Here is a 15023-nt window from a genome sequence, read left to right on the forward strand (position 1 = left end):
TGCCAAGAGATTCTGGTGAAGACTTGTGATTCAGGATACAGGAAGGTACCCCAGTTCTGGAATGACGGATCATTTCTTTGGTTTACATTAGTAATATGTCTATTCGTTTCTGGTATTTTCCCATGGAAAAAAGAGGGGAGGGAGGAGATGGTTAACATGTGTTATGAAACAACAGGGGAAGGAAAAGAAGAACCCATCACAGCAGAATCAGCCATCAGATAAACATACCCCTGTAAGGGAGTCACCCAGGCCCAAGGGAGCTGCAAGTCAGGGAGGAAGGGAAGGGATGGATCCAAACAGGTGCACACTTCCCCACCCTCCTTCCTTCTATACTCAACATTCACACAAAGCTTTGGTTCCTGTCAATAAACATTACACACATGTGTACCATCTTTGGCTTAACAAGCCTCAGCTTCTGCGATATGTTTCTCACATCCACAGAACAGTTCCAATGCGAATGCCCCTTCCCTTTCTCAGTCTCCCACTCACTCCCTGTTTTTTTTTGTGGAAGGCTCCCTACTGCTTCTTTCCATCGTAGGAATAGAGTGGAGTGGAATGCCAGATTGTTAACCCAGTGGCGTGTGAGCAAGCAGAAGAGAACCAACAGTCATTAGGATCCGGTCGTGTCCTGCCTTTAAGGCTGTGAATGCCACCTGTTGGGACTGTGCTTAGGAGACAATGCGTCAGGAGGAGTCTGCAGATGTGGACGCAGAATCAGATTTCAGAGGAGCTACAAAGTCATGCCTGCTAAAACAAAGCACCTCAAATGTGAAGATTGAGGCAAGAATAGAACAAGTGGGTCAGGTTACGGAGCATAGAGAAATTGAGGTTCACTCCAAATGACTGACTTGTGTGGAGAGGGCAGACAAGGTCATTCTGGTCGAGACAAGAGACTCATTTCATATGATCACTGAACTGGTAGGTAAGGATTTCCAGCAGACTCGTGATCACCTCAGAGGTCATCAAGATATAGCTGTCTTCTCTTATTTCTAGCTAGGAGAAAGGAGAAGGACCCCCCCACCCCCTTTTTTTTAGATGGAGTTTCACTCTGTTGCCCAGACTGGTGTGATCTCGGCTCACTGCAAACTTTGCCTCCCAGGTTCAAGTGATTCTCCTGCCTCAGCCTCCCAAGTAGCTGGGATTAGGCACGTGTCACCACACCCAGCTAATTTTTGTATTTTTAGTAGAGACTGGATTTCACTATGTTGGCCAGGCTGGTCTTGAACTTCTGAGCTCAAGTGATCCGCCCACCTTGACCTCCCAAAGTGCTAGGATTACAGGTGTAAGCCACCGTGCCCGGCCATCTAGCTAGGAGAAGGACCTTGGTATCTGATATAGTATGATACACCAGACTTGACCCACCATGTTTAAAGTTTTATCAACTTAGGCAAAAGTGTAAAAAACAAGTTTAAAAGCTAGATCAATTGCCCAAAATACCTAAGAGCAAAGCAAACATGGATGAGCATGTCATTAATTTTTAAAACTTCAGTGTCCAACATAGAATGAAAATGAGACAAATAAATAGTTCAAATAAGAAAAAGCTTGAGATTGTAGCTGACCCCAGGGTATTAGTTTCCTAGAGCTTCTGTAATAAACTACCACAAATTGGGTGGTTTAAAACAATGGAAATGGCCGGGCCAGTGGCTCATGCCTGTAATCCCAACACTTTGGGAGGCCGAGGTGGGCAGATCACCTGAGGTCGGGAGTTCGAGACCAGCCTGGCCAACACGGTGAAATCCATCTCTACTAAAATAATACCAAAATTATCTGGGTGTGGTGGTGCATGCCTGCAATCCCAGCCACTTGGGAGGCTGAGGCAGGAGAATCGCTTGAACCCAGGAGACAGAGATTGCAGTGAGCCAAGATTGTGCCACTGCACTCCAGCCTGGATGACAGAGTGAGATTCTGTCTTAAAAAAAAAAGAAAAAAAGAAACGTGCTCTGTCACAGTTCTGGAGGCTACAGGTCCAGCATCAAGGTACCTGCAGGCACATTTCTTCTGAAGACTCGAGAAGAATCTCCCTTGCCTCTTTTAGTTTTTGGTGGTTGCTGGCAATCTTTGGCATTCCTTTGTTCATGGCAGTTGAATTCCAGTCTCTGCCTCTGTCTTCACGTGGCTGTCTTTCCTGTGTGTGTATGTCTCTGTATCCAAATTTCAGTCTTATTATAAGGCCTGGTCATTGGATTCGGGCTCCCTATAATCTAGTATGACCTCGTTTTAATTTGATCACAACAGCAAAGACCCTATTTCCGAACAGGGTCACATTCACAGGTACTGGGGGTAAGGACTTGAACATAACTTTGGGAGACACAGTTCAACCCACAACACCCAGTGTGGTCAACAACACAGTGCAGCTGCCACTACAGGATCAGCAATAGTGGTGAGGCTGCGTCACAACAGATGATCTTGGAGAAGGAGGAGGATCCTCCTAAGCCGCCTGGACCAGCTCCAGGGCTCCAGCAGGACTTGGCTCCTCCAGCTTCCCTTGGCTCCATGACCTCACACTCCCATCTTCCCTTTCTTTTCTTTTTTTTTTTTTTCTTCCCTTTCATCTTTCTGGCTGTTCCCCCTTGGTTTCCATTGCTGAGACCTCTTGCTCAACTCAACCATTAAATAATTGCGTTCCTCAGTGGCTTAAACTTCCTCTTCTCATTCTACATTTTTTTTTTTGAGTTGATAGCCTCTCCCATGGCTGTAGGTATTTATATACTGATGACTCCAGAATCTTGTGGAGACATCTCCTGAAATCCATTTAGACATCTCTACTTAGGTATCTTAGAGTAGCTCAGCTGAATACATTCCAAATTGGTTTTGTTCTTTTTCTGAGACGGAGCCTCGCTCTGTTGCCTAGGCTGGAATGCAATGGTGCAATCTCAGCTCACTGCAACCTCTGTCTTCTGGGTTCAAGCAAGCCTCCTGCCTCAGCCTCCCTAGTAACTGGGATTATAGGCAACCGTCACCACGCCTGGCTAACTTTTGTATTTTTAGTACAGACAGGGTTTCATCATGTTGGCTAGGCTGGTCTCAAACCCCTGACCTCAAGCAATCTACCTGCCTCGGCCTTCCAAAGTGCTGGGATTACAGGCATGAGGCACCGCACCTGGCCCAATTTTTGTTTTTAAAGACTAGTCAAGTGCAGTAGTGAGAAGCAGGGCAAGAGGAGAACAAGGAGTTTGTTCTGTACCTGACTGTGAACAATCAATCGAGATAGCGCACTGCCTTTGGGTCAGCCGATTCTCACCCCCTCTGCCCTCACACTTTTTTTATTTTTTAAACCTAAGTTTCTTTCAAGATTTCCAGCCTCAGTAGGTGGCACCACCATCTGTCCATTTGCCTGTGAAATCCTTGATTTCTTCCTTTCCTTCACTCCTCACATCCAACCAGTCACCCAGTCTAATTGACTTTACATTTGAACTAGCTCACAAATATGTCTACGTAAAGTCCAAGTTATTTTGACTACCACTACCTTGGTTTCTGGACACCGTCTGTTTTTTTCTTTTTTTTTTTTGGCTTGGATTACTGTGACAGGTTTTGAATTGGTTTCCCAGCTTCTGGTTTTATTCTCCTCAAATCCACTTTCCATACAGCAGGCCGAATGCAAATATGATCATATTATTTTCCTGCTTGAATCTCTCCAGTGGAATCCCACCCTCTTTAGGATATGAGTCAACCTCCCTAACATGGCCTGCTAGATGCTGCAAGCTCTGGTCCCTACTTACTTCCCGAGCCCCATTTCTCTTTTTTCCTTCGTCTGTCACTTCCCCTGCCCTCGGCTTTCTCCCCTACATTTTTCACATGCTGTTCCTTTAGCCCAGCACACTGTTCCTCCCTTGCTTTATGTAATTAACTGACACTCATAGTTCAGGTCCCAGCTTAAATGTCCTTTCTTCTAGGGAGGCCTTTCCTCATCCACAGTCGGCTTGCACCAAGTTGCACAACTCCAAGGGGTGAAGTTGCATTGTGTTCTGTGTGAACGGTGCCCCTGAAATGGTGCAATGCAGTGAGCCAGGACACTGTGTTCCTCACTGTCACCGTTTAATTGTCTTCCCCCTGGACTGCAAGCTCCAAGTCGGATTCTCTGATGTAAGTCTTGCATAAAGTCAGAACTCAATCAATATTTGTTGAATTGATAAATGAGATCTTAACAGAGAAATGGCTAATTAGAATGGGTACAAGAAATATGAAACAAATTTCTGGAACCCTCCTCTCTTACAGAATAGTTTAAGTAATTGAAGATATTTAGTTCGGATAAATGAAGATTTAGAACAGATATAACAGCTGCTTTCAGACGGAGTCTCACTCAGCCATCCAGGCTGGAGTGCAATGGCACATTTTTGGCTCACTGCAACCTCCGCCTCTCAGGTTCAAGTCATTCTCCGGCTTCAGCCTCCGGAGTAGCTGGGATTACAGGCGTGCGGCACCAAGTCTGGCTAATTTTTTTGTATTTTTAGTAGAGATGGGGTTTCACCCTGTTGGCCAGGGTGGTCTCAAACTCCTGACCTCAGATGATCTGTCCGCCTTAGCCTCCCAAAGTGATGGGATTACAGGCACAAGCCACTGGGCCCGGCCCATTTATTCTTTTTTTTTAATCCCAGAAAGATAAATAAAAGAGCTGAAGACTGGTTATAGGAAAGCAAATTGGGGCCTGAAAATAAAATTGAAATAAATCCCCAATCCTGAGGGTTGTCCAGAAATGAAACAGATGGCACCCAAAGTAATGAATTCTGTTTCACTGCAGAGATTGAAGTCTGTAGGATTGAAGCCCATCTGTAGGCCACTGAGGGCAGCGGGTGGACGAGAGAGCTTTTGAGACTCTAACTCAAAATGTCTGTGATTGTACGGCTGTGGGGAAAGTTTACTTTTTACTTGAACTCAAGCATGTATGTAATGGCTCTGTGTGCTTGGTGCCACTGGAAACACACAAAGGTCTGCACTCATTCCTGCACTCAAAGGTGTACAGTCAGGTTGGAGGGACAGTGTCAAGTTCACAATCTGAAGGCAGAACCTTGCAGAATATCAGTGTCTAAATGTTCAGTACAGAGGGTGGTCTGGAGTTATGCTGAAAGGCGTCCCAGAAGAGGAGGGGCTTGAAAAAGGTCCCAGCGGATGGGGAAGAGCTGGAGAGGAGGGTCCACTTCAGGAGGAAGGGGCCGATGGTGGAGCCTGTGAGAGAAGCAGACGTGGTCAGTGCACAGCCGACACTCCTCACACCTTTCATTTACAGCCTTGGAGTCTTCAGTGGGCTTCGTAGTGCTCTGGTTTCCTTAGCTGAAACCAATGAGGAAGGTGGGATGGGGCTGGCCTGAGACTTTGCTAAAATGCAGGAGTCATGTCCTGTGGTGAAAGGGAATGAACTCCTTGTCTATCTTGAACTCCTTTAAATATTTGGGGTTCACCGGGTGAGTCAGAGATGACTTACTGCTCAGAAGGAGGAAGGGAATAGGGGAAGCCCCTGGATCAAAGGTGCCCAACTGTTTATAGCCTCAGATTTCACGTCTATTTCGTACATATTTTGGCTGCAAGTAACTGAAAACCCAATTACCAGTGACTTAAAAGAAAAATTGTTATCTTATATATTGAAAATGCTGAGGTAGTTCTGATCTTAATTGGTTAATTCATGGGTTTAGCAAAAACATCAATGTCCTACTTCTTTCTGTTATTTTGTTTGCCGTTTTCTACATGTTGGTTTATCGTCTTTGGCTGAGTCTCCTTATGGTTCCCAGAAGACTTCGGCAATTCCAGGCTTCAAATGTGACATTTAGAGGCAGAAAAAAGGCCTAGTTTCCTTGCTTTTGAGAGTAAGAAAATATGCCCAGGCATGGTGGCTCACACCTGTAATCCCAGCACTTTGCGAGGCTGAGGTGAGTGGATCACCTAAGGTCAGGAGTTCGAGACTAGTCTGGCTAATATGGTGAAACCCTGTCTCTACTAAAAATACAAAAATTAGCCATGCGTGGTGGTGCCTGCCTGTAATGCCGGCTACTTGGGAGGCTGAGGCAGGAGAATCGCTTGAACCCAGGAGGCGGAGGTTGCAGTGAGCTGAGATCGCACCATTGCACTAAGAAAAAAAGTAAGAAAATATTTCCTGATCCTCCTTTGGTTCTGGAGAGACTCCGACCTCTCTCCCTGTTTTATTATCCAGGTTATATCACAAACCCATTCCTAAATCAGTCACTGGACAGGCGAATTACCATGGAGGGAGCCCATTTCCCCTGAAGCACGTAGATGCATGATACTTGAACAAAATCAGGGCTCGTTGTCATGAGAGAGAAGGAGGCCATGTTTTCTCCTTAGGATGCTAAGTTCTTCAGGTATAATGGAGAGATGACCTGGCCAGTACTGTTTGCCTTACCTTATCTGGGGGCCCTGGTCAGGATATGCTGGATGTGCTGGGGTAGCTGCAGTTGGTTCCATGGTGGGGACTGAGATTCTCACTGGAATAGCAGGTTGTGGGTTCAACCAGATACCCTTTAAGGCAACTTAACAATCCTTACCATGAGCCTGGTATTGTGCGAGGCCTATAGCACAGTATTTCTTCCAATCTTCATCTCAAATCTGCGAGTGAAGAATTATTATTCCTATCTTCAGGTAAAGGATTGAAATTATGTAATTTACCCGAGGTCAAAAGTGAGAGTGGGAACATGAAATCCGGTTAGACTGTGTATAACATAAGTGTTTGTCCAGTGTATGTCTCACTATGTCTTTCTCCCAACTTAAAGCTTCCATGTGTCTGGAACAAGCCTGGGAGTATGACTTGGACCTGTACTTATCAAACTGTCTTTGGCTAAGAGCCAGAAATTAAAAAATTGTAATCCATTATGGATCAATGGTTTTTTTTTTGTAAAATATAAAGAAAAGAAGTACCAGGGAAATTATAATAAAGATATACAAAAAACAAGCCCTGTTTTAAATTATTCAGTATAACACACACACGCGTGAGCATGCGTGCGTGCACAAATAATCTGTCAAATTGCTATAAGGTTTCCTAAACTCTTAATTTCTGTACTTACCTTGACACAAACTGGCAACAAACAGATCATGGAGCAGCACTGGTCTTCAGCCCACACTGAGCAGCACTGATTCAGACAGCTTTCTGCCTCTGTCCTCTTCCCTGGACTGCAACTAAGGGTATTCAATGATTGGATACCTCTGCTGAGGCGGCAGTGGGACAATTACTGGTTGCAATGTTAAGGCAAACATCGGAGGGAGAGATTCGATTTTGCACTGTTGTTAACAAGCCTATCCAATCCTTTCCATACATGTTCTCAAGGTAAACAATGACTAGTCCTCAAGTAGGAGGACTTGACTGCACCATTTGCGACACATCCTAGATTCACCCGGTAGCTGGGGTGACCATCTGTGTTTGCTAATTGGATTTATCCAAAGGAAAAATAATAAATTTTTCATATCTTTGTCATAAGAGGTAGTTTTGGAGAGAGGGACCTGCCCAAGTTATGCTCCTACTTTCTGAAAGACACGGGAAGTAGGGACCCTATCTTCCTTCATAACTGCATTTCAAAGAGATGGCTCCCAGGTACTTGAGGAAGACGTTCCTGAAGGGAAGAAAGCTGGCAAGAGGCTTATTTGCCTTTTTAAAAGATTTACATGATTTCAAACAGGTAGAGAAAGAACTTAAAACTTACAAGTTTTCTAAAGTAAATGCTCACAGGGAAAATTAACCCTCTTTTTTGAACTTTTAAGTTCGGAGGTACAAGTGCAGGTATGTTACATAGGTAAACCTGTGTCATGGGGGTCTGCTGTGCAGATTAGTTCATCACCCAGATGTGAAGCCTAGTGCCCATTGATTATTTTTCCTGATCCTCTCCCTCCTCCCAGCCTCCACTCTCCACCCTCCAGGACGTCTATTTTTATCAAGAGATTTATATTAGACCCGAGGAAACAATTTCCTTTTCTTATAGTTTTCCTTTCTTCCTTTTTTCTTTCCTTTTCCCTCCCTCCCTCCCTCCCTCCCTTCCTCTCTCTCTCTCCCTTCCTTCCTTCTTTTCCTTTTCCTTCTTTTTTTTAAGATTCATGAGATAAATATATTAAAGATAAAAATTAATTCAAGAGCACAGATACAATATGCATATTACCGAAATAAATACAATGTGATTTATAAATGAGAACAAGTTAACAATGAACAGCATTTCCCAAGTTGAAAAGGTGACACTAACAGTGCTAAATACACAGCCCTTTATTTTCTTCAGATTCAGTTTTTTTGTGAATTTAATATAAAGATGAGGAGTCCATTCTGCAACCTAAAAATTTTCCTTATTAAAACTATATCAATACTTTAATAAACTATACAAAAAGGTAGTGAGACAAACATGTGCATTTTTGGAACTGCACGTCAGTTAGGCCAGTTCCCTGCAAAGGGAATTCCCAGCATGATCTCATTCATCTGTGCGGACACACAGCAGTCCTTATTTAGACACACGCATTTATCTACTGCTCAGCACGGTCAGCCTTCCACTTCTGATGGTTTCCTTCTGCTATGAATGTGCATGTCCAGTTGTCTGCTTCTTAGAGCAGACATTTACCGTCCTCATCCACCAGCGTTGGAGGAGGACTGGGGCCTCGCAGATGATTGATTCTACCCGTTCTTCAGGGCGGTTTCCCTGTGGCTCTCTTCCATCAGCATATGGGGAATCAGATGGTTTCCATAGCTTCTTTTTTTTCACATCTTGCTGAAGCAGAGTTTTGAAAAACGAAACCACAAACTCAGCTATTCCCCAAAAGAAGTTTGTTATCAAAGATAATCTCCATGGAGACTGACTCCGGCTGTCCAACACTAGTCAGTGGGAGATGGAGACCATCTTGCCCCACTTCCCCACTTCGGAGCGGCGCCTGGCCCCTCTCGACTTCCGTATCTCCTTCCCTTTTTCTTTCCTTTTTTTCCAGGTCTGGGCTCTGTCACTCAGGCTGGAGTGCAGTGACATGATCACGACTCACTGCGATCTCAAACTCCTGGGCTCAAGACATCCTCCCGCTCTCAAGCAGTTGGGATTATAGGCATGCACCACCAGGCCTAGCTAATTTTTTTTTATTTTTTGGTAGAGATGGGGTTTTGCTATGTTGCTTGGGCTGGTCTCAAACTCCTGAACTCAAGCGATCCACCTGCCTTGGCCTCCCAAAGTGCTGGGACTACAGGCGTGAACCACCGTGCCCGGCCCCCTAGGAAACAGTTTCTTGATGGTGATTTTTCATCTTTTTGCTGTGTAGGAAAGAGATTGAGCTCCAAGGTAATATGTGAGACAGAAGAGACTCAAGGAACTGAGAACCTGTGCCCCGAAGGAAAGGTCTGTTTTGGAGAATTGCTGGAGGTTCCCCATTGGATGTGTCATTAAACGATGATTCATCCTGGCCAAAAATAAAAGCGTCTTGAGTGACTCTAAGGTTGTGTGTGGGTTATGCTTGGACATGTGTTACTTTTATGACATAAAAGTGACTTCAATCTGGTAAGATATATTTATAAACATAGAGGTCTTTTCATGTATTAGGAAATTCCAACTGTGCTAGAGAGTCTTCCCAAGAAATCTAGATCTATTCTCCTCTAAGATTTAGGAAATCTAAGCCGGGCATGGTGGCTCACTCCTATAGTGCAAGCACTTTGGGAGGCTGAGGCAGGTGGATCACTCGATGCCAGGAGTTTGAGGCCAGCCTGGCCAAATTGTGAAACCCCGTTTCTACGAAAAATAGAAAAATTAGTCAGGCATGGTGGCATGCACCTGTAATTCCAGCTACTTGGGAGGCTGAGGCATGAGAACTGCTTGAACCTGGGAGGCAGAGGTTGGAATGAGCCGCTACACTCCAGCCTGGGTGACAGAGTAAGACTGTCAAAAAAAAAAAAAAAGTTTTAGGAAATCTAGAATGATCATTCATCTAGTATATGAAACTCTGGGAATACTACACCTATGGAAACCAGAATCTATCAGAAACTCCAGGATGCTCAAGTATCTTCTCCCTCTCTTCTTCATTCACGAATGATTTGAACACTTATATTTTTCCTTCTACTGCCTTCTACTGACCTCCCTTCTACTGCCATGAGTCTGGTGGGCTTCAGTACCATTATGGATGACTTACCCAAATGTGACTTTTCAATTCTGTGACTTTTATATTTCCAATGACCTTTTCTTTGCCTCTACTCAGCCATTTACTCTAATGGTTAGAGCCTGGATTTTGTTATTCCTCAAAATGACACACTTCCAAAAATCCCTTCATTTGGGGATTCCATTCTCTTGCCACAGCCTCCTCTCCTTAGTGATTCAGATCCTTCCATTACAACTGTTCCTTGACCTCGTGGTCAACGTGCTTCTTTTTCTTTTTTTAGGTCTCTCCTGCCTTTATTTCCCACGTCATTCAACTTTGACCGCTTGGTTCATCTTTTCAATCAGTCTCTTAGCCATACAGACATACCTCAGAGATATGGTGGATTTGATTCCAGACCACTGCAAAAAAGTGAATATCACAGTAAAGCTAGTCCCACACATTTTTTGGTTTCCCAGTGCATGTAAAAGTTACATTTATACTAGATTGTAGTCTATTAAGTGTGCAGTAGCAGTATGTCTAAAAAATGTACATCAATGTACATACCTTATTTAAAAATACTTTACTGCTAAAACATGCTAGTGATTATATGAGCCTTCAGTGAGTTGTAATCTTTTTGCTGGTGGAGGATCTTACCTTGATGTTGATGGCTGCTGATTAAGGTGGTCGTTGCTGAAGTCTGAGGTGGTATAGCCATTTCTTAAAATAAGACAGCAGTGAAGTTTGCTGCATTTATTGACTCTTTCTTTCACAACAGATTTCTCTGCAGCACGTAATGCTGTTTGATAGCATTTTACCTACAGTGGAACTTCTAAAGTGGAGTCAGTTCTCTCAGGCCTGGCTACTGCTTTACTATTTTGTATTACATTTATGGAGTATTCTAAGTGTTCTGTTGTCATTCAAGCAATAGTCACAGCATCTTCCCCAGGAGTAGATTCCCTCTCAGAAACCACTCTCCTTGCTCATCCATAAGAAGCAACTCTTCATCTGTTTAAGTTTGATCACAAGACTGCAGCAACTCTTCAGTCTCCATTTCTAGTTCTCTTGCTATTTCCACCACATCTACTGTGATTTCCTCCACTGAAGTCTTGAACTCCTCAAAGTCATTCATGAGGGTTGAAATTAACTTCTTCCAAACTTCTGCTGAAGTTTATATTTTGACCTCCTCCCACGAATCACGAGTGTTCTTAATGGCATCTAGAATGATGAATCTTTTCCAGAATGGCTTCAATTTACCTTGCCCAGACCCATCAAAGGAATCATTATGGCAGCTATAGCCTCACACAATGCATTTCTTAAATAATAAGACTTGAAAGCCAAAATTACTCCCTGATCCAGGGGCTGCAGAGTAGATGTTGTGTTAGCAGGTAGGAAAACAACATTCACCTCTTTGTAAATCTCCATCAGAGCTCTTGGGTGACCAGGAGCATTGTCAATAAGCAGTAATCTTTTGAAAAACGTATTTTTTTCTGAGCAGTAGATCTCAACAGTGGGCTTAAAATATTAAGTAACCCATGCTGTAAAAAGATGTGTTGTCATCCTGGCTTTATTGTTCCCATTGATAGAGCACAGGCAGAGTAGATTTAGTATAACTCTTTTTTATTTTATTTATTTATTTTTTTGAGACCAGAGTCTCATTCTGTTGCCCAGGGTAGAGTGCAGTGGTGTGATCTCAGCTCACTGCAACCTCCTCCTCCCGGGTTCAGGTGATTCTCCTGCCTCGGCCTCCCGAGAAGCTGGGAGTACAGGTGTGCTCCACCATTGCCAGCTAATTTTTGCATTTTTAGTAGAGACAGGGTTTCACCATGTTGGTCAGGCTGGTCTCGACCTCCTGACCTTGTGATCCACCTGCCTCAGCCTCCCAAAGTGCTAGGATTACAGGCGTGAGCCACTGCGCCCAGCGATTTAGCTTAATTCTTAAGGGTCCTAGGGTTTTTAGAATGGTAAATGCACTTTGGCTTCCACTTAAGGTCACCAGCTGCATTAGCCCCTAACAAGAGAATAAACCTGTCCTTTGAAGATTTCAAGATAGGCATTGACTTCTTTCTAGCTATGAAAGCCCCAGATGACATCTTCTTCCAATATAAGAATGTTTTATCTACATTGAAAATCTATTCTTTAATGTAACCAATTTTATCCATGATCTTAGCTAGATCTTCCGGTTAATTTGCTGCAGATTCTAGGTTAGCACTTGCCGTTTCACGTTGCTTTTACATTAAGAAGATGCCTCTTTTTTCTTTCCTTAAACCTCATGAACCAACTACTCATAGCTTCCAACTTTTCTTCTGCAGCTTATTCTAATCCAGAGCAAGGACCTTGAATTGAAGAGAGCAAGGGCCTTACTCTAGATTATGCTTTGACTTAAGGGAGTGTTGTGGTTGGTTTGATCTATCCAGACCACTCAAACTTTCTCTAATCAGCAATAAGGCTGTTTCACTGACTTATCCTCTGTGTATTCAGTGGAATAGCACTTTTAATTTCCTTCAAAAACTTTTCCTTCACATTTACAGCTTGGCTGTTTGGTACGAAAGCCCTAGCTTTTGGTCTGTCTCAGCTTTCAACATGCCTTCCTTCACTAAGGTTAATCATCTCTGGCTTTTAATTTAAAGAGAGATGTGTGAGTCTTCCTTCTCCTTGAACACTTAGGGACCATTGTAGGGTTATTAATTGGCCTAATTTTAATATTGTTACATGTCAGATAACAGAGAGGTCTTAGGAGGAGAGAGATGGAGGAGCAGGCAATTGGTGGAGTAGTCAGAGCACACACAACATAAATGAAATGTGAAATTACTTGTCTAAACCCCATGGAGGGAAATAAACAATTCCCCTTTCCCCTAAAATAATGCTACAAAAGCAATTAGACTTAGTCTAGACAAGACAGAAGATGTATAAGTGAAACATTAGAAGAACGTTAAATGAAGAGTGAATTGTAATTGTTGGTGAAAAATAAGATTAATTTTATATTTGCTACCATAATGTTTTTATGTATAACTTACAGCAATAATCTTATCAAAAGCTTACAAAACCAAAAAGTAGATTCACTTTTTAAAAGATTAATTTTTTTAATTTTAGAGAAAATTGACTGTTTAAATTGAGTGAAACTACATGTGACGTATGAACAAAAGTGACAGTTTAATACAATATAAGAAAATCAGAGCAAGCAAAAGAACTCTGCATGACTTTGAAGGCAAAAATTCATGCACAAATAATCCTCAAACTAATTTCAATATAACCTATTTTCTGTTTGTTATAGAAGCCAAAATCTCGACTATAGAGAGATTTGAACAAATTGGTAACTTTAAAATAATTTAAGATGCGCTGTATGGTTCTACATATTCCTTTAAGAGATAAAGGTTACGATATAAGTGATAGCAATTTATAGGATGAAATTAAAACATTTTATATTTTTGGCAAGAAAAAAGCACACAGAAGACACCGATCAGTTACGTTCTCTGTCTTACGTGGGCACAGTTCGTGGTGCTCCCAAACAACTACAACGTTAGCATCAAAGATCACTGATCGCAGGACACCCCAACACATTTAGTAATCGTGAACACTTTGAAATATTCTGAGAATTACCAAAATGTGACACAGAGACACAAAGTGAGCACATGCTGTTGGAAAAATCGTGTCGAGAGACTTGCTCGTCATGGAATGCCACGAACCTTCAATTTATAAAAAAACCCTGCATTATCTACAAAGCACAACGGATAAAGTGAAGTGCAATAAAATGAGGTATGCCTGTGCTTTCAACTTCTCCTCCTGGTCCTTTTGTCATACTCACGGGGCAAAACGATTCTGCCTTCTGTGTGTCGCTCCCCAGGCTGCCAAAAGAATCCTGAAAAAAATGATACCGTCTGGTAGACCATTTCAATTCATCATCACCTACCTCAACTGGGCTCAACACTGCCTGGGAATCTACCACATTTCTCTAGAGTTGTTTATCTTTCCTATCTCTGCAAACATCATTTCAAATCTTTGTTTCTTTCCTCAAACCACTCTGCATTCTCTCCTCCTTATTCATTCTTTCAAGGGTAAATATAAGCCATCTGATGAAATCAACCTCAACTTCCTGCCAACGATTCTTCAAAGCAACCTGCTTCTGTACCCACCGTCTCTACTTTCTTCCTGTTATTATTCAGTGGAGGTGCCCTCCTGATTTCAAAGGTAGTTCTTTCTTCTGCCTGCATCCCACCCCATCCTGCTTTCTGAGTAACCTGATTTCATCAGTTCTCCCATCTCACTCTTCTGTCTTCAACTTCTCCTCTCCCAGCCCAGTATCTTGAAAGAGTTGTCCACGCTTGTCATCCTATTATTATTATTATTACTTGAGATGCAGTCTTGCTCTATCATCCAGGCTGGAGTGCAGTGGCACGATCCTGGCTCACTGCAACCTCCACCTCCCCGGTTCAAGCAATTCTCCTTCTTTAGCTTCCCGAGTAGCTGGGATTACAGGCATGCACCACCACGCCTGGCTAATTTTTGTATTTTTAGTAGAGATGGGGTTTCACCAGGTTGGCCAGGCTGGTCTTGAACTCCTGACCTCAGGTGATCTGCCCGCCTTGGCCTCCCAAAGTGCTGGGATTGTAGGCATGAGCCACCATGCCCATCCCCCATTTTTTCACCTCCCATTTCATGTGCAACCATCCATCTTCCATCTCTACCACTCCCTGCTCTTCTTGATAAAGTCAACAGCACTTCCATTTGCTCCATGCAGTAGGGGCTCTTATGTCTTGACTTTACTTGACCTTTTGATAGCATTTGATCCAGCTGACCAATCTCTTTCTCAAAATGGTTTCTTTCCTTGTCCTCAGGACGCCACTGTCTTCTGGTGTTTCCTTGTCTTGCTCAGGCCACTCTTCAGTGTGTTCCTTTGACAGCTTCTCCTGCTCTGACTTATGAATATCTGGGTTCTTCAGAGCTTGGTTCTGGGCCCTCTTCTCTTCCATGCTGCACTCTTTTCCCTGCGTAATCTT

At 43.1% G+C, this 15023-nt stretch overlaps 1 pseudogene; it reads right to left on the reverse strand.

Annotated features, from left to right (window-relative positions):
* Positions 1 to 5023: 5023 nt before the first annotated feature.
* Positions 5024 to 8816, reverse strand: LOC105721915 (selenoprotein K-like; annotated as a pseudogene).
* Positions 8817 to 15023: the final 6207 nt, after the last annotated feature.

The sequence above is a fragment of the Aotus nancymaae genome, unplaced genomic scaffold, assembly GCF_030222135.1.
Source record: "Aotus nancymaae isolate 86718 unplaced genomic scaffold, 86718_ANA_hifiasm-v0.15.2.pri h1tg000039l, whole genome shotgun sequence".
Taxonomy (NCBI): Eukaryota; Metazoa; Chordata; class Mammalia; order Primates; family Aotidae; genus Aotus; species Aotus nancymaae.